We start from the raw sequence: 27,223 nt of genomic DNA, 5'->3' as shown, positions 1-27,223 counted from the left end.
GGAGACTTTAATCTTTTTGCCCATTGTTGTGATCGCATCCTTCAGCAACTATGTCCAACAGTAGGCCAAAGTATGCTCCAAGGTTTGATGAGGCCTCCCTCCAAGCTCTGGTGGAGGGAGCAAGATCAAATAAGGAGGTGCTCTTCCCTTCCTCAGGGAGGAAAAAGCCTCCTCAGCAGACTGAAGCTGAGTGGATGCAAGTGGCCCAGGAGGTCAACTCAATCTCTATGTGCCACAGAACCTGGCTGCAATGCAGGAAGAGCTTTCATGACCTTCTCCACACAGGAAAAGTGAGTATGACTTTCCCATCGCCCTCAATCTGATCCCCATCACCTCTCCTCACCAGCACTCTGCTTTGCCAACCTCTTCCTCCACATCCCACTTGACACTTACATCTCTGCACCCTTACCCATTCCCTCTCTCTCTATGGTCACATTCACTTAACTATTCGACTATGCAGCCTTCACGCTCCCTATCACTGTGATGCAATGACAACAACTTACAACACACAGGGAGGGCCCTTTGTCTCCTTCTAAGTGTAGTGTATGTACCTTTAAGGGGAGAACTACTTTTTACAGCTCCTGTATACTGTAGTACCGGCAGTGACCACACCTGTATATAAACCCTGAGTAGGGATCTGTACTGTTAGTTTTAGAGTAACCCTCATCCAGTAAACACCTGTTGTTTGTTATCTGCAGTCTCTGTCTATTTATTGAAGAACACCATACATCAAGATACACGGATTTAACATTGGCGACGAGTGGATTCAAACCAACCTGCAACTCTGCATCACCTCCCAGGGATTCGCTCCTGGAGAACAGTGAAAGAAGAAGGCTGAGTCCAGAAATACGGGCGTCGACCATCCAGAGAAGACTTGAGCATTGCAGAGGAGGCTGTTGAGAGCTGGGCTTAGTTCTCCTTTCACGACGATCCAGCGCAACGGGCTGGCAACAGGTACGGCGCAGACCCTTCCCGGACAGAGGCGGCTGGAGCCGACCGATGGCACAGAAAAAGGCCGAGCAGCGTCGACGGGGTAAGAGAGAGGGTAAAGCGCACAGGGCGCAGCCGGGGTTCAGGACCGAGCGGCGTCAACGAGAGAGGCGCGCAGGAAAACACGCAGAGCGCAGCCAGTGTTCAAGGGCCGAGCAGCGTCCGCGGAGAAGAAAGGAACGCGCGGGAGACGCCATCTGAGCCGCAGCGGAGAAGAAGGCAGAGCGCGGGAGACGCCATTTTTGTTTTCAGCCACAGCGGAGAAGAAGGGAGAGCGTGGGAAGAAAGGGAGAGCACGGGAGATGCCATTTTGTTTGAGCCACAGCGGAGAAGAAGGGAAAGCACGGGAGAAGCCATTTTGTTTGAGCCGCAGCGGAGAAGAAGGGAGAGCGCGGGAAGAAAAGGAGAGCACGGGAGATGCCATTTTGTTTGAGCCACAGCGGAGAAGAAGGGAGAGCGCGGTAGATGCCATTTTGTTTGAGCCGCAGCGGAGAAGAAGGGAGAGCGCGGGAGACGCCATTTTGTTTGAGCCGCAGCGGAGAAGAAGGGAAAGCACGGGAGAAGCCATTTTGAGCCAGTCCAACCACACCCAGGGATGCCGAAGAGTGGCAGTGTCACAGCGTTCAACAATGAAGTCGAAGATTGGACGACATATGTCGAACGCATAGAAGGGTACTGCAAGGCGAATGAAGTGCCAGATGACAAGAAAGCGCTGGTATTGTTGAATTCATTGGATGCAAAACGTATGGCTTGCTGCGAAACCTAGTAACCCCAGAGAAGCCAGCGGAAAAGGATTTTGAAAACATAGTGTCAATACTACAGGACCACTTAGACCCCACACCGCTGCTGATAGCGGAAAGATTTAAGTTTCACAAAAGGAACCAGCATAAAGATGGAAGTAATGCTGAGTTTTTAACGGAACTGCGCAAGCTATCGAAACACTGCCAGTTTGGAACGGGACTAGCAGATACTTTAAGGGACAAGTTTGTGTGTGGGCTTCAAAGTGAAGGAACCCAGAAACGGCTTCTATCAGAAAAGGATCTTACGCTGGACAAGGCTTTCAGCATGGCAGTATCACATGAAGCAACAGCACGGGGCGCGGCAGAGATACAACGGAGACCGCAAGAATATGGCACAAATGAAATGTCATACAGAACAGTGAAGTGCTATCGCTGCGGCAGAACAACACACGACCATAAGGATTGCTGGTTCAAGGACCAAGTGTGCAGGCAGTGTGGAAAGGTAGGACACATAGCAAGAGTCTGCAGGTCGGAAAAGAAAACCAGCAGCAAGAAATCCCCACAGGAGAAGTACAAAAAGGTACATAAGGTGACGGAGAGTAGTTCAGACGAACTGAAGAGTGATACAGACTCCGGAAGCAAGGAGCTGGGTTGTCTGAAACTACATAATGTGATCAAAACGGAGGATCACCAAACTAGATAGCTGGAGTCCACGTGAAAATGGAATTGGACACAGGATCAGCCCTAACAGTCATAAACCGAAGGGACTACATTCGGCTATTCTCACATATACCCTTGAGGGATACGGAGATTGTCTTGAAGATGTACACGGGGCAAAAAGTCTACCCCAAAGGAAAAATAAGGGTGAACGTTATATATAACGGCAAGGAAACACCAAAAATGGACCTATATGTATTGCCAGATGGAGGACCACCACTACTAGGGCGTGAATGGATCCGGAAGATACAGCTAGATTGGCATTCCATACAAGCACTGACTGTAGATGCCAAAAAGGATGACGACGTCACACCTGGATGACTGTCAAAAAATGCTAACTGATGCACAAGAAGTGTTCCAGGAGGGACTCGGAACATTAAAGGCATAACAGCGACGATCAAAATAGAGGAATATGCAAGCCCAAAGTTTTTTAAGGCCAGACCGGTACCTTATGCGATCCGCCCAGCCGTCGAAGCAGAGCTGGAAGGTTTGGAACGTTCAGGAGTACTGTCCAAAGTGGACTGGAGCGAGTGGGCTACACCCATCGTTCCTGTAATGAAGAGGTCGTTGAGTAATACGCCTGGGGAACCAAAGAAGGTTCGCATCTGTGGGGACTTTAAGGTGACAGTGAACCCAGTCCTTCACACTGTACAATATCCGCTTCTGCGGATTGAAGATATTTTCGCCTCGCTATCTGGAGGGAAATGCTTCACTAAGATTGATCTGGCCCAGGCGTACCTGCAAATGGAGGTAGAAGAAGCCTCGAAACAGTACCTCACGATCAACACTCATAAGGGTCTCTACCAATACAACCGGCTGGTGTTTGGAGTAGCATCAGCTCCGGCTATTTGGCAAAGGGCAATGGATCAAGTCCTGCAAGGGATTCCAGGGACCCAGTGTTATTTGGATGACATCCTGGTCACGGACGAAAATGACAGTGATCACCTCGCCAACTTGGAGAAGGTGCTCACCAGATTGAAGGAGTATGGGCTACGAGCTAATCGCCACAAGTGCGAGTTTTTCCAGAAACAGATCTCATATTGTGGCCACGTCATCGATGAAGAGGGGTTACATAAGTCCCCTGAAAAGATTGAGGCAGTAGTCAAGGCTCCAGCACCGGAAAATGTGTCACAACTGAGGTCGTTCCTCGGGCTGGTAAACTACTACCATAAGTTCTTACCAAATTTGTCCACGGTATTACACCCACTGAACACCCTACTGCAAACAGGGGTACCATGGAAGTGGAATGACGAACGTAGACGAGCTTTCCAGAAGTGTAAAGAATTGATCACATCAAAAGAGGTGTTGGCCCATTTCAACCCAGCACTACCAATTCGTTTGGCATGTGATGCATCACCCTATGGTATTGGAGCGGTGCTGTCGCACAAATTCCCAGACGGGTTGGAGAGACCAGTAGCCTTTGCGTCTCAGTCACTAACCTCAGCCGAGCGCAACTACGCCCAGATTGACAGGGAGGCCCTCAGCCTAGTATGGGGAGTAAAAATATTCAATCACTATCTGCATGGGCAGAAGTTCACCTTGCTGACTGACCACCAATCACTTGTCTCCATCTTTAATCCTAAGAAGGGCGTTCCAGTGATGGCTGCACAATGGTTACAAAGATGGTCCCTGTTTCTAGGGGCGAATCAATATGAAATAGAATATAAAGGCACGAAACAGCATGGAAACGCTGATGGGCTATCGCGCCTGCCACTGCCTACTGTGGAGGAAGCACCAGCAGTGGACCCTATCGAGATATTTTATTCGTCAATAATTGAACGATTGCCAGTAACGAACGCGGATATAGAGAAGGAGACCCGCAATGATCCGACGCTGCCTCGGGTATATGATTTGACGGTGAGGGGATGGCCAACACATGGCGACTCACTGTTGCCAGCATTCTCATCCAGAAGAGAACAGCTGTCAGTATGCCAGGGGACAGTGATGTGTGGATCCAGAGTGGTGATTCCACCCAAGTTAAGGGAGAGAGTGCTAAATGAGCAACATGAAGGTCATCTGGGGGGAGTGAAAATGAAAAGCCTTGCTAGGGCTTATGTGTGGTGGCCGGGAATCGATCAACAAATCGAAGGCCTAACCAAGAGCTGCTCAGGATGCCAGAAGGTCCAAAATGCACTACCACATGCCCCTCTACACCCATGGGAGTGGCCCTCCTCTCCATGGCAACGGGTGCATATTGATTTTGCTGGTCCATTCATGGACTCAATGTTCTTAATAGCAGTGGATGCTCATTTGAAGTGGCCTGAGGTGATAAAAATGTCCTCAACCACTACAGAGAAAACGATTGCAGTCCTACGGACCATATTTGCCAGGAACGGCTTGCCAGAGCAGATTTGCTCTGATAATGGACCACAGTTTGTGTCCGAAGAGTTTTGAAAATTTATGAGAAGGAATGGGGTAAGGCATTACACATCCGCCCCGTATCATCCAGCCACAAATGGATTGGCTGAGAGGTTCGTACAAACCTTTAAGAAGGCGATAAAGGCCATGTGTGACGATGAAATTCCACTACAGCATAAGGTGGACAATTTCTTATTAGCCTACCGAAACGCGACACATGCAGTTACCAACCAGACCCCGGCCATGATGTTCTTTAACCGAAGGTTGAGATCTCGTCTGGACTTGCTCAGACCAAATGTGCGAAGAAATGTTGAGGTTAAACAATTCCAGCACATCAATGAGAAGCCGACAAGGAGCTTCAATGTAGGACAACCAGTCTTGGCCCGTGACTATCGAACAGAGAAATGGCAACCCGGAACGATATGCACAAGGCAGGGGCCATTAATGTACACAGTGGATGTCGGGGAGAACATTGTGAGATGCCACGTTGATCAGATCTTAGCGTCACAGGAACGAGTCAACCCCATGTCCCGAGTACCTGGGGATGAACCCGACATACCGGTAGCATTTACCTCAGAACCAGTAGCAGTGGAAACCGATGAACTAACCGATGAAAAGGGGCCAGAATCGCCTCCGTGCCAAGAACAAGAACCTCAGGAAAGGCGCTATCCCGAAAGGATCAGGAAGCCGCCCCAAAGACTGAATCTATAAATGGACTATTGTTGTTTAATGTACATGTTAAAGTGTTCATTGTTATTTGAATATTATGGGTACTACTAATCTAAATGGGGAGGAATTGTAGTGTATGTACCTTTAAGAGAGAACTACTTTTACAGTTCCTGTATACTGTAGTACCGGCAGTGACCACACCTGTATATAAGCCTTGCGCATGCCTCTGTACCCCCAGTCTTGAGACTACCCTACTCCAGTAAATACCTGTTGATTGTAAAGTTACAGCATCCGTGTGGTTATTGAAAAACATCATACTCTCAGAATCACGGATCTAACAGTATTGTGGCCACGTTATTGATGAAGAGGTGTTACATAAGTCCCCTGAAAAGATTGAGGCAGGAGTCAAGGCGCCAGCACCGGAAAATGTGTCACAACTGAGGTCGTTCCTCGGGTTGGTGAACTACTACCATAAGTTCTTGCCGAATTTGTCTACAGTACTACACCCACTGAACACCCTACTGCAAACGGGGGTACCATGGAAGTGGAATGACGAATGTAAACGAGCTTTCCAGAAGTGCAAAGAATTGATCACATCAAAAGAGGTGTTGGCTCATTTCAACACAGCACTACCAATTCGGTTGACGTGTGATGCATCACCCTATGGCATTGGAGCGGTGCTGTCGCACAAATTCCCGGACGGCTCGGAGAGGCCAGTAGCCTTTGCGTCTCGGTCACTAACCTCAGCCGAGCGTAACTACGCCCAGATTGACAGGGAGGCCCTCAGCCTAGTGTGGGGAGTGAAAAAGTTCAACCACTATCTGCACGGGCAGAGGTTCACCTTGCTGACTGACCACCAACCACTTGTCTCCATCTTTAATCCAAAGAAGGGTGTTCCGGTGATGGCTGCGCAGCGGCTACAAAGATGGTCCCTTTTTCTAGGGGCGAACCAATATGAAATCGAGTATAAGGGCACGAAACAGCATGGAAACGCTGATGGGCTATCACGCCTTCCACTGCCTACTGTGGAGGAAGCACCAGCAGTGGACCCTGTCGAAATATTTTATTCGACTATAATTGAACGCTTGCCAGTAACTAACGCTGATATAGAGAAGGAGACCCGAAATGACCCGACACTGTCTCGGGTATATGACTTGACGGTGAAGGGATGTCCAACACATGGCGACTCACTGTTGCCAGCATTCTCATCCAGAAGAGAACAGCTGCCAGTATGCCAGGGGACCTTGATGTGTGGATCCCGAGTGGTAATTCCACCCAAGTTAAGGGAGAGAGTGCTCAATGAGCTTCATGAAGGCCATCTGGGTGGGGTGAAAATGAAAAGCCTTGCTAGGGCTTATGTGTGGTGGCCAGGGATCGATCAGCAAATCGAGGACCTGACAAAGAGCTGCTCAGGACACCAGAAGGTCCAAAATGCACCACCACATGCCCCTCTACACCCATGGGAGTGGCCCTCATCTCCATGGCAACGGGTGCATATTGATTTTGCTGGTCCATTCATGGACTCAATGTTTTTAATAGCCGTGGATGCGCACTCGAAATGGCCTGAGGTGATCAAAATGTCCTCCACCACCACGGAGAAAACGATTGTAGTCCTACGGACCATATTTGCCAGGAACGGCTTGCCAGAGCAGATTTGCTCTGATAACGGGCCACAGTTTGTGTCCAAAGAGTTTCGAAGATTTATGAAAAGGAATGGGGTAAGGCATTACACATCTGCCCCGTATCATCCAGCCACAAATGGATTGGCTGAGAGGTTCGTACAAACCTTTAAAACATGTGCGATGATGACATTCCACTGCAGCATGAGGTGGACAATTTCCTGTTAGCCTACAGAAATGCAACACATGCAGTCACCAACCAGACCCCGGCCATGATGTTCTTTAACCGAAGGTTGAGATCTCGTCTGGATTTGCTCAGGCCAAATGTACGAAGAGATGTTGAGAATAAGCAATTCCAGCACATCAATGAGAGGCCGACAAGGAGCTTCAATGTGGGGCAACCAGTCTTGGCCCGCAACTACCGAACAGAGAAATGGCAACCAGGAACGATATGCACACGGCAGGGGTCACTAATGTACACAGTGGATGTTGGGGAGAACATTGTGAGACGCCATGTTGACCAGATCCTAGAGTCACAGGAACGAGTCAACCCCATGTCTCGCGTACCTGGTGATGAACCCAACATACAGGTAGCATCTACCCCAGAAACAGTAGCACCGGAAGCCGATGAATCAACCGACGACAGGGGGCCAGAATCGCCTCCGCACCAAGAGCAAGACACTCAGGAAAGGCGCTATCCAGAAAGGATCAGGAAGCCGCCCCAAAGACTGAAGTTATAAATGGACTATTTTCAGTTAATGTTGCATGTTAAAAGTATTAATTGTTAAATGAATGTTATGGTACTGTTAATCTAAAAGGGGAGGAATTGTAGTGTATGTACCTTTAAGGGGAGAACTACTTTTTACAGCTCCTGCATACTGTAGCACCGGCAGTGACCACACCTGTATATAAACCCTGAGTAGGGATCTGTACTGTTAGTTTTAGAGTAACCCTCATCCAGTAAACACCTGTTGTTTGTTATCTGTAGTCTCTGTCTATTTATTGAAGAACACCATACATCAAGATACATGGATTTAACACTAAGCATCTATGCTATGGATTCTCTACACTCACTCCCTCATTCTCACTCAAACTCCACTTGTGTCCCTCATTGCAGGAAAAGAGAGCCCACAATAAGAGGGAAAAAGCAAGGACAGGAGGAGGGCCACCCTCATTAGCCCAGCTCACCACCTTGGAGGAGGCGGCCCTGGTAATCGCTGGTGTTGTAGAAGAAACGCAAGTGGGGGACAGACAGACGGGCGCATCACAACAAGCTGGTGACAGAATAGTTTGGCATCTCGCTCATTGACATTGCATGAGTCACTGATAATGATTCTGATGCTCTAACAGATTGACTTATGATCATCTGCACAATTCAATGTGCATGCAACCTTTACCTCACATCTCTAACTCTTTCCTTTATTCCCCCACAGGACCATCGAGAGCCCCTATCCCCACTGTCCAGGAGGAAAAGCCTGAGCCTCAAGACTCCTCAGAGGAAGCTGCAACCTCTGAGGGCGCAGCGTCAGCAGAATTCAGCGCACCCTGCACCAGCACAGACACTCACACCTCGGTGGGACCTTCGCGAGATAGAGTAGTGTTGTCAGCTGGCGTATCACAACTCACAAGTGAGTATCAGCAGATGGTGGAGACAGGGACAGCAGTGGAGAGTCCTCGTCGGAGGGCGCACGACTCTCCCAGCTTGGCTCAGCTGCATGTCGACCCTGTGCCTCCGGGTCCATCCAGAAGGAGAGCAGTGCTGGAACTCCAGGAACAGGTGCAGGAGTCTCTGGCAGCTTTTGTCTCCAGGGTCGCTGAGAGTGTGGAGCGAATGGAGGAGTCCATCGCGAACATGAGCAGTGCCTTTGTGGAGGTATTGGCGCATGAACACATCACCATGGAAAGGATGGCAACCTCCGTGGAAAGGATGGCTACGGTAGAGAGGATGGCTATGGCCATGGAGGAGCTAAGTTGCCAGTGTGTTGAAAACAGGGTAATTGTTCAGAATAGACTGACATCACTTGAGGAGCGATGGTCAGCTATTGAGCATAGAAACCAGACCTTCATGCAAGTCCTCGGGAGTAGGACTTCCAGCACAGAAATGGGTCCTCATCACCCCCCTGAAGTGCAGCAAGGTGCTGCCAAGCCACTTGCTAGCTCTGAAGTGGGGCTGACCCATGAGAGGGAGGTTGGTGGCAGACAACAAGGAAGTGGGGGCTCCTCTCCAAGCGCTCACACGACCATTCCACTGCAAAGCCCCACCAGAGTCCTCACCCAACAGAGATGGGCGTCTCAGCCCCTGCCCAGCCCCAGGAGCAGTAGACTGTTGCCGAGCCCTCGCAGGCTTGCAACCCCAGAGTACACCCGCCAAAGGTGTCGAGACAGTAGCAGCAAGAAAGTGAGCAAGGGGCCTCCACATTTGCTGAAGCCACAGGGGAAGCACCACATAGGAGCACTGGTAAGAGGAAGATAAAGCACAAGTAGTCACAAGGGTAGTCACTTGGGTGTTCTGTTGTATTGTTTTTTGACAAGCCATCCTTGTAATGTGATGATAAACAGATTTGATGGCAAACTGTTGAAGTTGTGGCCTGTGTCATTTCGCAAATGGGACTTCCACATTGAGGGCTTAGGGTGACTTGCAGTTGTCAGTATGGTGGTCAGAGTGATAGGAATCTGCAGGCTCTTGTCCATTGTCAATGCTCCGGTAAGAAGGTTCTTGTCCATTGTCGATGCTCTGGTAAGAAGATGCAAGGCAAAAGTGTTTGATTGTGCAGGCTAAGCAAATCTGGCCAACATGAGTGCATCCCTTGCATCCCGGGCAGCAATGTGGTCACGCGCTGGCACCTTCTGGCCTGTGCAGCTTCAGGTGGGTGAGCAGCAGCTTGGCGCTCCTGTTGTTGCTGCTGCTGTTGGTGCTGCTGTTGCTCATGGTTCTGCTGCTGCCGCGGCTGGTCTTCATCCGAATCTGATGTCCAGGAGGAAAGGAATTAAATGGTCGCCATGCTTCTGGTATATGCCTCAGTTGAGGAAGCGCTTAGTTAAGGTGGGAAGAGGGGTTTCCCAGGAGGTCACACTGGAGATGGGTGTCAGGCTCCAAACTTCCACACTGAGTATGCCTGCTAAAAGTTCGGCCAGACCTGAGACAACAAAGTTCTGCCACCTGCAAACGATGATTGGTGAAAACTCCTTTGTAATGGTGGAGCTGCAGCTGTTCGTAAGCAATCCACTTGTGAGGCCACCAGCATTACCTGGCGTGTTCCAGAGGAGGCGTGAAGGATGGGGGAAATGTGTGAAAATTGGAAAGGCCTCTCAAAATAGGATTATGGAGGCAATTAAGTCGTTCTTAAGGGCCTATCCCGCCTCTTGGAGGCGGGATGGAAAGTGGGTCAGAAAACAGGCATTGGGGAAAATTGCTCGGAGGCGGGATTGGGCCCGCCCGCCAGTTTTGGTGATTTTAACACCTCACACGCCTCTAATCCCGTCTCTTTGGGCCTGGGAAAATCAAGCCCATAGTGTTATTTCCAGAGGATAAATATGATGTATATTTTTACTTGTGGTACATTTTCTGAATTTTTACCCCAAAAGCAGAAAAAATAGAAACCTTATGCTCTGGAACTGTCATTATTGTGACTGAACAGCATAAGTTTAGTCAAGAATGTCACTGATCAAAACCCCTGGAACAAGTATTTTACTTTTAAAGTTCTTCTCCCAGGAAAAGAATTGACGCATTACCCCAGAGAGGCACCTTCATAAAGCATGGGAGTGGAGCATAACATGGGCAATTGCTCTGCTGTCATGACATCATTGATATCAGAAATATATTGAGGGACTTTATCCTCAATAAGTTTCCCTAATGTTAACTGGGCTTGCTCCTGTATTGTGTGGAAGATTCTTTCATTCAAAGAATAAAAACCCTACAAGGCATTTATGCACTCATCTCTGAAGACAGTAAGATACAATTAAATAGGTGTGAGCCTTCACATGTATCATTTCATTCCAAATTTAAATTATAGGTTAAATATTTATAAAAGTGGAAAGTATTTTATTCACTGGGACATCCTTGGGCATCCTTCACTCTGATAAGCATAAAAACCTCCCAACAAAAGTTAATCAAAAGTAAAATGGAAAAAAATATATTTTGTAAAAACAATCTAGGCTATTATATCTCTTAACATACTGCACCGCTCATCCCTGTTGAAGGGTAGGCCTTGTCCAATTCTCTAGGTTGGTTTTAACACCAGAAGCGAGGTAGATTGCCTGTTTTGTGTGTTTTTAAAAATGTATTAAAAATATTCCATAGTTCTACTGTGTTACTGCACTATCCATTGGAGAGCAACAATGACTTGTTATTGAAGACTTCCATTTACCTCTTGCCAGACAGTCAGTAATGAATCTTTCATCAGTTTACACACGTTCAAAATTATCACATCAGAAATTGAGTTTTGGAAGGTTAGTTCCCACCCTGCTCTGCCCTGAGTGGCCCTGAACTGTTGTCATACATGTTGGCTATGAATGATCTGCATTTTGGTGAATTTGTTCTAAGTTGGGTGTGTAATCTGAGTCAAAAGAAGTTGCCTTCTCCTCCTAGGTATTATTGAGTTTGCCTCCCGTGTAGGGGGTGGCGTGTGGCGCGTGCACCCAGTCAGTTATGCCCCTGACTGCCTGTGAGCGGTTCAAATCGCTCCCACGCCCCTGGGTTCTAGACACCGGACTTAGGTACAGGCGGCGATACAGAAAAATCGAGTAGACAAGTGGTTTGGTGTAAGAAAACCGAGATTTAATTAAAACAGAATAAAACAGTCTTATGAGAAGTCACTGGTATAAAATACAGGCAAATACAATAATTACACTTATATAGGAATGGGGAACACATGGCACATCGAGGGAAAAACAACTACATTAACAATCCCCTTATCCTTATCCCACCCCCTATACCTAACTAGATTAAGCTATGAGGGGTCAGGAATTCATGCTCACCAATCCAAAGCCTGTTGCTTTAACAGTTGCGAGTTTTGAGGTTTGGTCTTCTATCCTTTGGGGTACTCTGTCGCCACGTGGTCTCAGGGCGTGGTGCTGGAGCTGTTGCTACGACACACCTTCCCTCTCCTCAGCTACTGTCGTCGTCCTGTCGCGATGGGTTCTCTTCTTCTCCCTCAGGCGGTCGTCGGCGGTAACATTGCGGTTGTGAGGCAGTTGGCGGTTTTACTGCTGGTTTGATTTTACTACCCAAGCGTCAAACGCCAGCATATTCGTCGTGGGCGTGGACACTCGCGTTTAATGCCAGCTTATCCGCAGTGTTCAATAGCCAACTTATTCTCACTGTCCATACATACATACACTGCTAAATTCTTCCCCAAACGCCAGCTTATAACTAGGCGTTTGGTTTTTACCAATGCGTCTTTTGCTGCCTTTCTCTGCTCTTGTCGGGTCTTTACCCTCTTCTTCGTCTCGTCTCGTTTCGTCTCGCCCTTTTCGTGGCCCGTGTGTCCTGTATGACTTTGGACTCGGGTCCTGTCCTCCACCCGCGATTGGTATGGATGTCCTTGGTTGTCTAAACGGTGCGGGGAGCGAGAAGAGAACCTGCCACGAGGCCAGGGCACGAGTATGAGCGGCAGCAGCCCAAGACCAAACAAGAGGGCAGAGTCAAGAGAGCAGAGCGATTGCTACTGAGGGCCTACAATTATATCCGTTTCTTCAACTCCTTATCTGCGCGCCAAATCAGGTCAGTCCATTGTTTAACTTTTGGCAGGCTGTTTTAAATGATTATACCAATCTAAATTAACTGGCTTTAGATGGCCGTTTATCACACCTGATGGCCCTGATGCCTGGGCTGTATTGTCATTAATGCATTTTAATCGGCCTGTCCAGCCTTGGTGGCTCCCTCGAGCTGTTTCCGATTATGGCCTTATGCTTAGGCCTAACTGGGTTTGATCTGTTTCGATCTGACACAATGCATGTTCAGTGTTTGCCTAGCTGTCTGGTTTTCTCAAACACAAAGTCCTTTTCACAGAAATGCATTTTAAGTTTCGATTTCCCAAAGCTGCCTGTTTGTGCTACAGAGTCCATGCTTTTAAAATCTTACAGGCTTTTGGTCACGAGGTGCGGATGCCATCTTTTGGGTACCCTTTTTAAATTGCCCATACAGAGTCCCTTTTATTAATAAACTTGGGGGAATGTGGGAATTTTGAGAACCTTACACCCGTGGTATTCAAAAGATGCTGAAATGAAGAAGAAAGTTAAATTCTCTACTGATTCCTAAAATTCATTACTGACTGTTTGACAAGAGGTAGAGAAATGGTCTTCAGTAACAGGTCATCGTTGGTCTTCACTGGATAGTGCAGTGACACACTGAAATTGTGGAAGGTCTTAAATGCATTAATAAGAAAATATCAACGGGATTAGACAAAGCCAACATGGATTTATGAAAGGGAAATCATGTTTGACAAACCTACTGGAGTTTTTTGAGGATGTAACTGGTAGAATAGATAAGTGAGAACCAGTGGATTTGGTGAATTTGGATTTTCAGAAGGCCTTTGATAAAATCCCACATAAGAGGTTAGTGTGCAAAATTAAAGCACATGGGACTGGGGGTAATATACTGGCATGGATTGAAAATTGGTTAGCAGACAGGAAACAGAAAGTAGGAATAAATGGGTCTTTTTCAGGGTGGCAGGCGGTGACTAGTGGGGCACCGCAGGGATCAGTGCTTGGGCCCCAGCTATTCACAATGGCCCAGTAATTCGGGTCCCAACGCGTGAGTACGGACGGAGCACTCATGCGTGGACTACGCATGCGTGGGAAACTGGCATTTCCGAACCTCTGAACCAAGGGGTTCAGAGGTCGAACGCGTGCGCGCAGGAGTCTGCGTGTGAGCGTTGAACTTCCTTTTTTTTTCCAGGTTTGCCCGTGCGTGAAGGCCTCAACCTTTTACACATTAAAAAAGCAGACGTAAGGACTTCATTTTAAAAGGTAAGTGGTCTATTAATTAAAATTAGAACATTTTTTCCACAGGTTTATTATTTTTAAAGACTTTACAGTAAGGTAAGTGTATTTTTAGCCCTGATTTTTTATAAAATTATTTTTTTCAAAAATTTAAATTATTGTTTAAAATAGTTATTTAAAGTTATTTATAGTTCATTTAAATAGTGTGATGTTTTTGTAAATTTTATTTCAAGTTTAAGTACTGTTTTGGGCACCCAGAGTTTTCATGAGTTCTTTCTGTCAAACTCATGAATGAACTTTTGAACCGATTGGTTACCCAGTGCTCACGTGATCCCAGCCGACGCATCGAACTAACTATGCCGCTGGATCACGCAAGCACAACGCGCCGGGAGCTGAACCGGGCCACAGAGAGGAAATCCACGCAGGCCCAGGCCTCAACTGCCGGCGCGCTAGGTAAGTGTAGGTCGGGGGCTTGCACCCGCGGGAAGCCCCTGACATGAATTTCTGGGCCAATACATATCAATGATTTGAATGAGGAAACCAAATGTAATATTTCCAAGTTTGCTGACGACACAAAACTAGGAGAGATTGTGAGTTGTGAGGAGGATGCAAAGAGGCTTCAAGGGGATTTAGACAAGTTGACTGAGTGGGCAAATACATGGCAGATGCAGTATAACGTGGATAAATGTGAAGTTATCCACTTCGGTAGGAAAAACAGAAAGGCAGAGTATTATTTAAATGGCGATAGATTTGGAAATGTTGATGTACAAAGGGACCTGGGTGTCCTTGTACACCAGTCACTGAAAGCAAACATGCAGGTGCAGCAAGCAGTTAGGAAGGCAAATGGTAGGTTGGCCTTCGTTACAAGAGGATTTGAGTACAGGAGCAAGGATGTCTTGCTACAGTTATACAGGGCCTTGGTGAGACCACACCTGGAGTACTGTGTGCAATTTTGGTCTCCTTACCTAAGAAAGGATATACTTGCCATAGAGGGAGTGCAGTGAAAGTTCACCAGACTGATTCCTGGGATGGCAGGACTGTCGTATGAGGAGAGATTGGGTCAACTAGGCCTGTATTCAATAGAGTTTAGAAGAATGAGAGGGGATCTCATTGAAATGTATAAAATTCTGACAGGGCTAGACAGACTGGATGCAGGGAGGGTGTTTCCCCTGGCTGGGGGTCTGGAACTAGGGGTCACAGACTCAGGATACGGGGTAGGACATTTAGGACTGAGATGAGGAGAAATTTCTTCACTCAGAGTGTGGTGAACATATGGAATTCTCTACCACAGAAGGCCGTGGAGGCCAAGTCACTGAATATATTTAAGAAGGAGATAAATAGATTTCTAGACACAAAAGGCGTCAAAGGGTATGGGGAGAGAGCGGGAATATGGTATTGAGATAGAGGATCAGCCATGATCATATTGAATGGCGGAGCAGGCTCGAAGGGCTGAATGGCCTACTCCTGCTCCTATTTTTCTATGTTTCTATAAGAGCACATAAAACAAAAATTTACTTCACCTCCATTTACCTGCCTTATCTCCATATCCCTTGATACCCTTACTTAACAAAAATCTATCGATCTCAGTCTTGAAAGCTCCAATTGTCCTAGCATCTCCAGCCTTTGGGGGAAAGAAATCCAGAATTCTACTACCCTTTGTGTGAACAAGTGCTTCCTGATTTATCTCCTAAATGGCCTACCTATAATTTTAAGATTATGTCCACTCATTTTTGATTCCCCACAATGGTTTCTCTGCATCTATCCTATTGAATCCATTTAACATTTTAAACACCTCAATAAGATCACCCCTCAATCTTCTATACTCAGTACTCCAGCTGGGTTCTGACCAAGGCTCTATACAACTGAAGCATAACTTCCTTCCCTTTGTATTCCAGCCTGCTTCCTGCTCCCATCTGCACTACTTACTGTCCCTCCTTATTTGGTGTCACCTGCAAACTTGGATAGACAACTCTCTATTCCTTCATCCAAGTCATTAATAAATATGGTGAAATGTTGAGGCCACTTTTCCAGCCTGGAAGGATGTGCTGGCAAAAAAATTCAGGACCACGGTCACCTTGAGGACCACTGGCAGAGCCGGTGTCGCTCTGTTCTGAGGTTGCAGGTCTGGTTCCAAGAGATGGCAGAGATCTTTGACCGCCTCCTTGGTGAAGCGGAGCTTTTTTAAAAATATCCTTTATGGGATGTGGGCTTCGCTGGCAAGGCCAGCATTTATTGCTATCCCTAATTGCCCTTGAGAAGGTGGTGGTGAGCCACCTTCTTGAACCGCTGCAGTCCGTGTGGTGAAGGTACTCCCACAGTGCTGTTAGGGAGGGAGTTCCAGGATTTTGACCCAGCGACGATGAAGGATCAGCGATATACTCCTATGTCAGGATGGTGTGTGACTTGGAGGGGAACTTGGAGGTGGTGGTGTTCCCATGCACCTGCTGCCCTTGTCCTTCTAGGTGAAAGAGGTCGTGGGTTTGGGAGATCCTGTCGAAGAAGCCTTGGCAAGTTGCTGCAGTGCATCTTGTAGATGGTACACACTGCAGCCACGGTGGTGGAGGGAGTCAATGTTTAAGGTGGTGGATGGAGTGCCAAAAACACTGCTCCTGGCTTAGGTGCAGGTAGGAGAAGTGCTCCCTGAAGAGCCTAGGTGGGTAAAGCCTCCTGCTGAGAGCCCTCCCTCTACGAGCATCTTGTCCTCTTCTTCGCTGCCTCCGCTCCATCTCCCTGCCATCAAGTGCAAGGGGGACTGCAAGTAGAGCCCCCATGAATGGGGGCAAGTGGTGTAGTCAGAGGTCTTCCAGTAGCAGCCAGTGCCTTCCCAACGTCCAGCAGCACTCTCTGCACACTTTAACAACTTTATAAATGTCTTGCAGCAAGCCAGTATTCATACAAACTCTGCAAGAGCCAGTACAAGCAAAATTATCAACTTAACTGCAAGTTGGATGTATCCCTTTAAGTAGCACTGGTGTGGGGTCCATCGTGCAGCTGAATGCACGTTCAGCTGTGCATGTTTAGGAGCGGGCGTTGATTGGAGCGGCGACGTCGAAAATGGCAGGTTGTGCGTCAAATCAGTGTTATGTGCTGACTGACACCATGATCTGCCTAACCTGCATACTGCTGGCGCACGCACGTCCTGCCCGCGCTATTGTCCTCACCAAATGGTGAACAGCGCAGGCCATACCGGAAGTGTTTTTCTCCAAACCGGCTTTAACTGCCGGCGCTAAGGTGCCGAATTTCACGGCCTACTTGTCACATCCTGCAAATCTGCAAAATACCTTTATCCTCACTCTCTGTCTCCTACCTCCCAGCCAGTTTCCAACCCAAATCAAAAGGCTATCTCCAATCCCGTGCACTCTCACTTTTGTCAATAATCTTTTGCGTGGAACCTTATTGAATGCCTTCTGGAAGTCCATATAAATAACTTCCAGAGACACTCCCTTGTCTGCCTTATTATTGACCTCCTCAAAAAATTCAACTAGATTAGTTGAATATGATTTACCTTTAACAAAGCTGTGCTGGCTCTCTTTGATTAGCTCATATTTGTTCAAGTGCTCAGTCACTCTATCCCTAATGATAGATTCCAGTAGCTTCCCCATAACTGATGTTATTTCCAGATGGTGAGACACCCAGATGTTGCAGAATATAATTTATATTAAAAGGCTGCATACTTCAACTTGAGCTTATGAATCAGTCCATAACACTAGCATTGGCACAGCACACACGCTACAAATAGACAAATCATGTTGATAGTTGCTGTCTATTTTCTTCTCTCGCTCCTAGCAAAGAAAACCTAATCTGCTGATTCATATGGTTTCATGAGAGCAAAACATTTGCTTGATAAATATCTTGTACTTTTTCCAAGGATCAGGGGGATAGCATGATAGCATTTATAAATCTTTTTTTTATTCGTTCATGGGAAGTGGGCATCGTTGGCAAGGCCAGCATTTATTGCCCATCCCTAATTGCTCTTGAGAAGGTGGTGGTGAGTCACCTTCTTGAACCGCTGCAGTCTGTGTGGTGAAGGTACTCCCACAGTGCTGGTAGGGAGGGAGTTCCAGGATTTTGACCCAGCGACAGTGAAGGAATATTTCCAAGTTAGGATGGTGTGTGACTTGGAGGGGAACTTGCAGGAGGTGGTGTTCCCATGTGCCTGCTGCTCCTGTTCTTCTGGATGGTAGAGCTCGCGGGTGCTGCCGAAGAAGCCTTGGTGAGTTGCTGCAATGCATCTTGTGGATGGTACACACTGCAGCCACGGTATGCCGGTGGTGAAGGGAGTGAATGTTTAAGGTGGTGGATGGGGTGCCGGTCAAGCGGGCTGCTTTTTCCTGGATGGTGTCGAGCTTCTTGAGTGTTGTTGGAGCTGCACTCATCCGGACAAGTGGAGAGTATTCCATCACACTCCTGACTTGTGCCTTGTAGATGGTGGAAAGGTTGTGGGGAGTCAGGAGGTGAGACACTCGCTGCAGAATACTCAGCCTCTGACCTGCTCTTGTTGCCACAGTATTTATGTGGCTGGTCCAGTTAAGTTTCTGGTCAATGGTGACCCCCCCAGGATGTTGATGGTGGGGGATTCAGCTATTGTAATGCTGTTGAATGTCAAGGGGCGGTGGTTAGACTCTCGCTTGTTGGAGATAGTCATTGCCTGGCACTTGTGTGGTGTGAATATTACTTGCCACTTATCAACCCAAGCCTGAATGTCATCCAGGTCTTGCTGCATGCGGGCATAGACTGCTTCATTACCTGAGGAGTTGCGAATGGCACTGAACACTGTGCAGTAATCAGTGAACATCCCCACTTCTGACCTTATGATGGAGGGAAGGTCATTAATGAAGCAGCTGAAGATGGTTGGGCCTAGGACACTGCCCTGAGGAACTCCTGCAGCGTTGTCCTGGGGCTGTGATGATTGACCTCCAACCACCACAACTATCTTCCTTTGTGCTAGGTATGACTCCAGCCAGTGGAGAGTTTTCCCCCCTGATTCCCATTGACTTCAGTTTTACTAGGGTTCCCTGATGCCACACTCAGTCAAATGTTGCCTTGATGTCAAGGGCAGTCACTCTCACCTCACCTCTGGAATTCAGCTCTTTTGTCCATATTTGGACCAAGGCTGTAATGAGGTCTGGAGCCAAGTAGTCCTGGCGGAACCCAAACTGGGCATCAGCGAGCAGGTTATTGGTGAGTAAGTGCCGCTTGATAGCACTGTTGATGACACCTTCCATCACTTTGCTGATGATTGAGAGTAGACTGATGGGACGGTAAGTGTCCAGATTGGATTTGTCCTGCTTTTTGTGGACAGGATATATCTTAATTTACAAATAGAAATTGTCATCAACCTATTTGGCAAACAAGCTGAGATAGTGTTTCTTTAAGAACGGTTAAGCCATACATGATGGTCTTCTTCCACACTTGCATTGTTCAGTTGTTTATCTTCTGTTGCAGAGAGAACCCTAGGTCTGTTGTTTTCTGCAACAGAGTATATTATATCATCGGTAATCTCTTTAAAAAAATTTGTTAGTGACATTTGTTCTGTTTGAGTTCCTTTTGAGGTGCAGAGAGAAATTTTCAACAAAACTTTCAATTGCTTGCATTTTTAGGTTAAAGCGCATGCCTTTTACAGGCACCACAGCTTGCTCAGACCTATCTTGGTCAACCTCAGCATCTCACTTCAAAATGCCATAGGCTGTTCCCGGTGACAGATGCCCATATCTCTCTTTGTTATTTTCCACCATGCAGATTTTTCCCCATCTGTGACACCTGTCCCAAACTCAACACAAGAACTTAATCGACTCAATCATTTTAAGTGAATCTTGGCCACCATAATTTTCAAACTTAATTTTTCTTGAAGCAAAGAGACCTGAGAATGCAGCTCAGTGGAGCACTCTGTACAAGAATGAAGCACGAGTGGGGTCCATATGCATGAAATAACAACAGCCTGACCTGCTGAGTGTTTGCAGCATTTTCTGTTGTTATTTCAGATTTCCAGCATCCGCAGTATTTTGCTATTGTGATGGTATGCATGACTGCTTCTTTAACTATGCCCTGATTGAATCATGTTCTGTGTTACATAAGAACATAAGAAATAGGAGCAGGAGTAGGCCATTCGGCCCCTCGAGACTGTCCCGCCATTCAATAAGATCATGGCTGATCTGATCTTGGCCTCAACGCCACTTTCCCGCCTGCTCCCCATAACCCTTGACTCCCCTGTAGCTCAAATATATGTCTATCTCCGCCTTGAATATACTCACTGACCCAGCCTCCACAGCTCTCTGGGGTAGAGAATTCCAAAGATTCACGACCCTCTGAGAGAAGAAATTCCTCCACATCTCTGTTTTAAATGGGCGACCCCTTATCCTGAAACTGTGCCCCCTAGTTCTAGATTCCCCCACGAGGGGAAACATCCTCCCTGCATCTACCCTGTCAAGCTCCCTCAGAATCTTATGGCCTAGAAATTGGCCTGAGGCGCCCAAGCAGCGCAAAATTCGCCTGAGCACTGGAATTTGCGCCGCGATCGCCACATTAGCGATCGCCACAAATTCAGTTGAAGTGCCCCTAGAGGGAGATGGGGTGCGGCTCGAGGCGCTCCGCGTCCCTCTTAGGGCGCTGAAAGTGAATTTCACAGCGCTATGTGCCGCAGCGCCACACGCTGCGGCATGGCACGCTGCGGTACTGCAGGCCTTCCTCCCACTGTTAAGGGGGAGGGGCCTGCAGCAGCACGAGCCCCGATAGTGAATGCTGGCAAAAGAGCCCGGCACCAAGGAGACGTGCCGGGCTCTCGGGAAACAGCCGGCAATGCCGCGGGGAGGGGACCAGGAGGCCGGGGACGGAGGTGCTGGCAGGCGGCCGCCAAAAAAGCGGCCGCCCCGCACCTCCACCTTAACTTGCGCCTCTGCCGGCGCAGCAAGGCCCCATGAACCAGGCGCGGGTAGCGAACGGCGCTACAGCGGCGTTCGCTACCAAATATCGCGATCAGGGCGCGAATGGGGCACTGCGCACACCGATGACGTCATCGGTGGTGGCGCAGCGCAAAAGGCTAACGCCACCATTAGCGCCCCTGCTGAATATCGCGGGAGGTGCAGCCAGTGGCACTACAGCCACTGACTGCCTCTTTAGGCGCTAACAGGTGGCGCTACTCACCCAATTTCTCCCCCTATATGTTTCAATAAGATCATCTCTCATTCTTCTAAACTCCAATGAGTATAGGCCCAATCTGCTCAACCTTTCTTCATAAGACAACCCCTTCATCTCAGGAATTAACCTAGTGAACCTTCTCTGAACTGCCTGCAATGCAAGTATATCCTTCCTTAAAACTGCACGCAGTACTCCAGGTGTGGTCTCACCAGCGCCCTGTACAGTTGTAGTAAGAGTTCCCTACTTTTATACGCCATTCCATTTGCCTTCCTAATTACTTGCTGTACCTGCATGCTAACTTTTTGTGTTTCATGTATGAGGACCCCCAGATCCCTCTGTACCGCAGTATTATGTAGTCTCTCTCCATTTAAATAATGGGGCAGTAATTCCTCCCCAAACGCGTGAGTACGGAAGGGGTACTCACGCGTCTGGCCGGAGGAAATGCCGGTTTTCAGCATGCACAGCGCATGCGCTGAAAACCGGCATTTCCTCTCCTCTAACCCAAGAGGTGAAGAGGCTAGCGCGTGCATCTTGAATTTCCTCTGTTTTGGGGGATTTGCGCATGTCTAAAGGCCTCCGGTCTTTACGCTTGTAAAAAGCACACGTAAGTATTTATTTTTACAGGTAAGTGGTGTTTTAGTGTAATTTAGAATTTTTTTTCCACAGGTTTATTATTTTAAAGAATCTACAATAAGGTAAGTTTAGTTTTAGACCCTTTTTATTAAAAATTTATTTTTTTCAAAAAAAAAATTATTGTTTAAATTATTTTTTTAAACTTATTTATACTTAATTTAATGATTGGGATGTTTTTTAAATTTTTATTTAAAGTTTAAATAGTGTTTTGGGCCCCCGTAGTTTTCATGAGTTTGACAGTTCTTACTCTCAAACTCATGAATGAACCTTCCCCTCCCCTGATTGGTTGTACAGTGCTCACCTGATCCCAGCCGGCACATCGCACTAACTACGCCGCTGGATCAGGTAAGCACTGCGCGCTGACATGTGAACCGGGCCTGTGACAGGAAATGCAAGCAGGCCCGGGCTTCAGATGTCAGCGCGCAGGGTGAGTGCAGATCAGGGGCTTGCACGCGCGGCAAGCCCCTGACACCAAGTTCTGGGCCAATAATTTGCTTTTTTATTTTTCCTACCAAAGTGGATAACCTCACATTTTCCCACATTATCTCCATCTGCCAAATTTTTGCCCACTCACTTAATCTATCTATATCCCTTTGCAGACTTTTTTGCTGCGATTTTTCCTATGATACGGCATGGGGGCGGGACAGCTGCCTTCCAGATTCCAGTCCCGCCCCCAACGACATCAGACACACAGACGTGATTTTGCATCAATTGGCCTTGTTAAGCCCGCCCTGCGGGCTTGCCAGCCAATTAAGAGGAAGCCGATGTCAGTTGATGATGTATCATCTGCCGGTTTTCTTAAAGGGGCCATGCACAATTTTATTTGACAGCTGATTTTTCAGTGTTTGACAGCATTGAGGTGCTGCAAACACTGACAATTACTGTATAAAAAGGTGAGCCCTTGCACCCAGGCTCTCCAGTGACTCCCTCCTTAGGCTAGAACAGATGGCAGCTGCAGGTGAGGTTACAGTAGCGATCTGTCACTGGTGAGAGAGGTTCTCCCAATGAGGTGGGACTACACACACAATCCGAAACTTGTCACCTACAGAAAAATGTAAATGCATTAAAAATGATTTTCCCAGCATTTTCTTACCTCTGAAACTCACCAGTGTACCATTGGATCCTTCACACCACTTCTGCAGCTGTCATCAATGCAGAAACATTACAGTAGACCCACAGCACGCCACTCTTACCTGGCATGGTGTCCGGACGTCAGGAAGCCTGCAGTAGGCCTGTCAAAATTGCAAAAAGTCTCTTAACTGCCTGTTAACAACCTGTTAACAAGCAATTAAGTGCCTATAATCCTCTTCCTGCCGCTCGATATCGGGTCCATGTGCAAATCGGGGACCCGACACCTGGGAAGATTGTTTGGAGGCGGCTTAACAGCGGGTTTCTGACCCGCTGTCCATCTTTGCAATTTTGCCCGATGTCCCGCCTACAAACCCACCCCCTGAGCGCCGGCAAAATTCCAGCCTTTGTGTCCTCCTCACAACTTGCTTTCCCACTTATCTTTGTATCATCAACAAATCTGGCTAATGTACACACGGTCCCTTCATCCAAGTCATTAATATAGATTGTAAATAGTTGAGGCCCCAGCACTGATCCCTGTGGCACCCCACTAGTTACAGTTTGCCAACCGGAAAATGACCCGATTCTTTGTTTTCTGTTAGTTAGCCAATCCTCTATCCATGCTAATATATTACCCCCAACCCCGTGAGCTCTTATCTTGTGCAGTAACCTTTTATGTGGCACGTTATCGAATGCCTTCTGGAAATCCAAATACACTACATCTACTGGCTCCCCTTTATCCACCCTGCTTGTTACATCCTCAAAGAACTCTAGTAAATTTGTCAAACACGATTTCCCTTTCATAAAACTATGTTGACTCTGCTTGATTGTATTATGATTTTCTAAATGTCCTGCTATTACTTCCTTAATAATGGATTCCAGCATTTTCCCAATAGCAGATGTTAGGCTAACTGGCCTATAATTTCCTGCTTTTTGGCTCCCTCCTTTCTTGAATAGGGGCGTTACATTTGTGGTTTTCCAATCCGCCAGGACCTCTCCAGAATCCATGGAATTTTGGTAGATTACAACCAACACATCCACTATCTCTGCAGCCACTTCTTTTAAGACCCTAAGATGTAGGCCATCAGGTCCAGGAGACTTGTCATCCTTTAGTCCCATTAGTTTGCCTAGTACTTTTTCTCTAGTGATAGTCATTGTTTTAAGTTCCTCCCTTCCTATAGCCCCTTGATTATCAATTATCATTGGGATGCTTTTAGTGTCTTCTACCATGAAGACTGATACAAAATACTTGTTCAAAGTCTCTGCCATTTCCCTGTTTCCCATTATTAATTCCCCAGTCCCACCCTCTAAGGGACCAACATTTACTTTAGCTACTCTCTTTCCTTTTATATACCTGTAGAAGCTCTTACTCTCTGTTTCTATATTTTTTGCTAGTTTACTTTCATAAACTATCTTCTCCCTCTTTATTGGCCCAGAAATTCAGGTCGGGGGCTTCCCGCGGGTGCAAGCCCCCAACCTGCACTTATCTACTGCGCCGGCCGTTGAGCTGTGAGCCCCTGTGGAATTGCGATCCTGGGCCTCCTCCAACTGCCGGCGCGCAGTGCTTGTGTATCCCAGGGGCGCAGTTAGTTCGAAGCGTCCCCTGGGATCACGTGGGCCATGGGGAGCCAATGGTAGCAGGGAATGCTTTATTCATAAGTTTCACAGGACCTGTCAAACCTATAAATACTATAAGCCCCAAAACATCACTAAATCTTCAAATACAATTTTAAAAAATCAAATTTTTAAAATAAGCTATAAATTACATGAAATAACTATTTTAAACAATAATTTAATTTTTTGAAAAAATTAATTACATTTTCTAACGGGGCTAAAAATAAACTTACCTTTCTTTAAAGTATTTAAAAATAATAAACCTGTGGAAAAATGTTTTAATTTTAATTAATTCACCACTTACCTTGTAAAAAGCAGGCCTTGCGACTGCTTTTTACATGTCTAACTTCTGGAGACTTACCTTCCCGGAAAACCTGCAAAAAAAACGTAAGTTCGACGCGCACGAGCTGCCTCTCCTGCGCACGCATTCCACCTCTTAACCCCTTCTTTCAGGGGAACGGAAGTGCCGATTTCCCGCACATGCACGAAACCGGCACTTCCATTGGGCTTACGGGTGAGTACCCCGTGCATACTCACCCGTGGAGACCCGAATTTCTGGGCCATTATTTTTTTAGTCATCCTTTGCTGGTTTCTAAAAATTTCCCAATCCTCTGGCCTACCACTAATCTTCGCAACATTGTATGCCTTTTCTTTCAATTTGATACCATCCTTAAATTCCTTAGTTAGTCACGGATGGTTCATCCTTCTCATGGAGTCTTTCTTTCTCAGTGGAATAAACCTCTGCTGAGAGTTATAAGATATCTCCTTAAATGTCTGCCACTGCTTATCTACTGTCTTACCCTTTAATCTATTTCCCACTCTACTTTAGCCAACTCTGTCTTCATACCTTTGTCATTGTCTTTATTTAAGTATTTAAGTAGGACACTAGTTTCAGACCCAAGTTTCTTACCCTCAAACTGAATGTGAAATTTTATCATGTTATGATCACTCTTCCCTAGAGGATCCTTTACTATGAGATCATTAATTAATCCTGTCTCATTACACATTACTAGATCTAAAATAGCCTTCTCCCTGGTTGGTTCCACAATGTATTGTTCTAAGAAACCATCCCAAATACATTCTATGATCTCATCCTCAAGGCTACCCTTGCCAATTTGATTTGTCCAATCTATATGATGATTAAAATTGCCCATGATTATTGCAGTACCTTTCTTACAAGCCCCTATTATTTCTTGACTTATACTCTGTCCTACAGTGTAGCTACTGTTAGGGGGCCTATAGACTACTCCCACCAGTGACTTCTTTCCCTTACTATTTCTTATCTCCACCCAAACTGATTCTACATCTTGATCTTCTGAGCCAATATCATTTCCCACCACTGCACTAATCTCATCCTTTGTTAACAGAGCTAACCCACCTCCTTTTCCTTTCTGCCTATCCTTCCAAAATGTCAAATACCCCTGAATATTCAGTTCCCAGCCTTGGTCACCTTGCAACCACGTCTCTGTAATGGCTATCAGATCATACCCATTTATTTCTATTTGTGCTGTCAACTCATCTATCTTGTTATGAATGCTGTGTGCATTCAGATAAAGAGCTTTTAATTTTTTCTTTATACCATGTTTACCTACTCTGAAACTATTTGCTGGTGCACGCTTATGTTCGTACGCTCTGTCTCCTCCTGTCACACTCTGGTTATCATTACCCCTATCGCTACCCTGCACTACTGTCTTCTCCTTTCTCTTTAATTATCTAAATTCCCCTTCACCTGAACCCTCCCCCCCACTATTTAGTTTAAAGCCCTTTACAGCGCAGAAACAGGCCACTCAGCCCAACGGGTCCATGCTGGTGTTTATGCTCCACTCCAGCTTCCTCCCAACCTTCTATGCTGACCTGGAGCAAAGGTTTAAGGACCTTCAAATTTCCCCAGAAGATCCTCCAGATTTGGTCAAAAATCACCCCAGCCTTCAGGTTCAGCTGCTGAGCTATTATGAGTTGCAGCTGGCACAGGCTGAGCCCGAAGAGTGTCCTAGTTTCCAACCGTCACTCAGGTGGTTAAATTATCTTTAGCAAAACAGACATTTTTTGCTGTCTCAACTCTTAAATAGTATTGATTCAGATCGATAGTAACATCAAGCTGAAACTGAGAGTTCACTCATCCAAGAAGCAAGGAATAGAATAGTTGTCCCACAAAATGCTCTGTCTAACCTTGGTTAGACCACACCTATTGTGCACAGTTCAGGTCTCCATATTACAAAAAGGATATAGAAGCATTGGCAAAAGTGCAAAAAAGGTTTACAAGGATTATACCAGAACTGAGAGGGTATAACTATCAGGAAAGACTGAACAATCTGGGGCTCTTTTCTCTCGAAAAGGGAAGACTGAAAAGTGACCTGATCGAGGTCTTTAAAATTATGAAGTGGTTTGATAGGACAGACGTTCCACTTATGGAGGAGTCCAAAACTAGGGGCCATAAAGATAAGACAGTCACTAATAAATCCAATAATAAATTCAGGAGAAACTTCTTTACCCAGAGAGTGATGAGAATGTGGAACTCGCTACCACATGGAGTAGTTGAGGCGAATTACATTGATGCATTTAAGGGGAAGCTTGATAATTATACGAGGGAGAAAGAAATAGAAGGATATGCTGATAGAGTGCGATGAAGTATGGTGGGGGGGAAGCTGGTGTAGAGCATAAACACCAGCACAGACCCGTTGGGCTGAGTGGCCTGTTTCTGTGCTGTAAATTCTATGTAATTCTATGTATGGCTACGAT

This window comes from Somniosus microcephalus, chromosome 22 (genome assembly GCF_052327205.1).
Source record: "Somniosus microcephalus isolate GS21.2 chromosome 22, FLI_Smic_1.0, whole genome shotgun sequence".
Taxonomy (NCBI): domain Eukaryota; kingdom Metazoa; phylum Chordata; class Chondrichthyes; order Squaliformes; family Somniosidae; genus Somniosus; species Somniosus microcephalus.
This window is presented reverse-complemented; position numbering follows the sequence as displayed.